A 2,531-nucleotide genomic window follows, 5' to 3' on the forward strand; every position below is an offset into this window, starting at 1 on the left:
CTAAAATATTTATCTAGGGTGAAAGGGATCTAGGTGGTTAGAAGGGGGTTTAATTAATGACTTAATTGTTAAACTGCTTTTTGTTGTTGTTGTTCGATTGTTGTCTTAAATCTAGTTAATTAATTACTGGTCAGGATTAGTTAATTAGTCTTGTGAAATAGGATTATTTCCGACCGGACTAAGACTAATATAGGGTATGACATTTGAATAGAATAGCTTAATTATAGCGACCGCATGTTAAGTTTATATCTAAAGGGCATATTTGAGTCGACCGATCATATGACCTTAAACAACATAATTGCTCAATTAATTAGTGAAATCACACCCCCGGATAACTGACCTAGTGAAACAGATCCCTAGACTCTTTTAATATTATTTGAATTCGTCTTTATTTACCTCGCAATTAGTTATAGAAATCAACAAACAATCCTTCAATAAATGGTCGAATCATAATTAGCTTCCGAATCGACCACCTTTTTGATAAGGGCCGGCCCTTCTTCATCTCTTAAATGGTCGAATCCTCCCCCGTGGAGGCATTCACCATTTTCTTGGTTCACGATAACAAGGTTTGAAAGAAAGTTGGGGTTATGTATCACGCCGGGATCCCATGGTGAGGACAACTGGCGATTAAGTCTTGATATCTATCTCATGCCTCCCCCAAGGATTCCCCATCCTCTTATTGGAAGGTGTGAATTTCGTTACGGAGCATGGCGATTTTCGATGATGGGCAATACTTGGCTAGGAACGCCTTGGCTAAGGCATCTCATATAGTAAATGTGTTCAGAGCATGCACATTCAACCAACGATCTGCTTTATCTCGAAGGGAAAAGGGAAACAACATCAATCGCAATGTGTCTTCGGACATCCTGTTCCGTTTTATCATGACAACCTTGTTTTTGAACTTCCTTAGATGGGCATGCGCATCTTCATCAATATGCCTACCGAAACTATCATTCTCAATTAAGCCAACTTGAGCCAGATGCATTTCGGAGTTGTTTGAGGCCAAGTTGCCAAAATTAATCGGATTGCAAGCGTAATTGTGATTTGGGCGGTTGTGGTCGCGTAAAGCCGCTATTTGTGGTTGTGGAATTGGTATATATAGAGGTGGTGTATTTGGGATTTGGAGATCGTGAAATGGGTTTTCTAGTAGAGGATCAATGGTGTTGTTTGGTTGTTGAGATGGTGTGTTTTCAATGAAAAGTTGGGTGGATTAATTTGCTTGGTTCAAAGTAGCTTGAGAAGAGGTTCTAACCCTTGCAATTGTCCTATTCCTTAAGGCTCTAAAAAGCCTTTCAGGATTGGAGTCAAAGAGCAAAACTTGGCGATTCCTCCTAGGCATGCAACTTGACAAACCGTAAGACTCCTAGTGCTTTTACACACTTGGGTAAGGCAAAAATCACACACTTTACAAGAAGCACATAACTACGGAAACAAACAACAATTAAACTAAGAGAAAAGATAAGACTCTAACTAACTAAGTATAACCTAATGCCATCCCCGTTAACGGCACCATTTTGATAGTCGGATTTGTCGTCATTCTCGGATAAAAAACAAGCCCATATAAGTAGTATAATTGGGGTCGAAATCCACAAGGATGGTGTGGGTGTATTCAAAGCTAGTTCGAACCTAAGTCTAGTCTTATAAAAGATAATTGGTTTGATTTACTAACAACTAGGTGAATTATAGCAAAGCAAGCAAGATGATGAGTAAATAATCGATTAAAGACTAAGGTCTTTGGGTTCCCCTAAGTGAGACAGACTAACAAAGGGTATCAATATGCTCTAGGTAGTTATTGGCCTAGGAGAGCTAATGTCATAAACTCTACTAAAGAAGGACACAAAATTATCATAAAGCATCCATACTTATCATAAGCATAATATCAAGCATTTACATAAAATTTCGACTTATGAAAATGCTAAGCAAATAATGAGGAAAGTTATGAACTTTCGTTCACACATTTCAACAAACACCTTAAATCAATGCTTACAAAGATCAACAATTTTATCTAAAACAAAGCATTAACAACCCATTTTGGGATTAAGGCTCTGATGTTGTTGTTGTTGTTGTTGTTGTTGTTGAAAGCATTAACAACTCATATTTATAGTCCTAATCCCAACTTAGGTTCTCCCTAAATCCTAGGGGTCACTACTCACACATACTCAAAGAGTAAATGCAAACAATTGGAGAAAAACAAGCAAGCATGATGATAAACATGTAATTAAATGAAACAATAACTAAATAGGAAATAGAAATGTAAACAATTGAAAATTTAAACTAAAAAGGAAGAAACTTGTACCAACAAAAGGAAAGATTGAATCATTGATTGATAAATGGAAGATGTTCTTCAACAAACTTCAATTACAAACCAAGTACCCAAATGTAAACTATTGAAACTAAGTAGATCTATGCTAATTAAGTAAGTAATTAAGGCTTAATTATGAAAAGATTAAAACTTTGATTAAGAAATGTTGCATAAATTTAGAGAGTATTTTCAGATCTAGGGTTATGTGTTGAAATGATTAAGAGAGAGG

General features: G+C 36.3%; 1 non-coding gene across 1 annotated transcript; it reads left to right on the top strand.

The window, feature by feature from the left end:
* Positions 1–602: 602 nt before the first annotated feature.
* Positions 603–709, top strand: LOC141593242 (small nucleolar RNA R71). Its single transcript, XR_012521344.1, has one exon. It is a non-coding gene; the product is annotated as a small nucleolar RNA R71 (small nucleolar RNA).
* Positions 710–2,531: the final 1,822 nt, after the last annotated feature.

Source organism: Silene latifolia, chromosome 7 (assembly GCF_048544455.1).
Source record: "Silene latifolia isolate original U9 population chromosome 7, ASM4854445v1, whole genome shotgun sequence".
Taxonomy (NCBI): Eukaryota; Viridiplantae; Streptophyta; class Magnoliopsida; order Caryophyllales; family Caryophyllaceae; genus Silene; species Silene latifolia.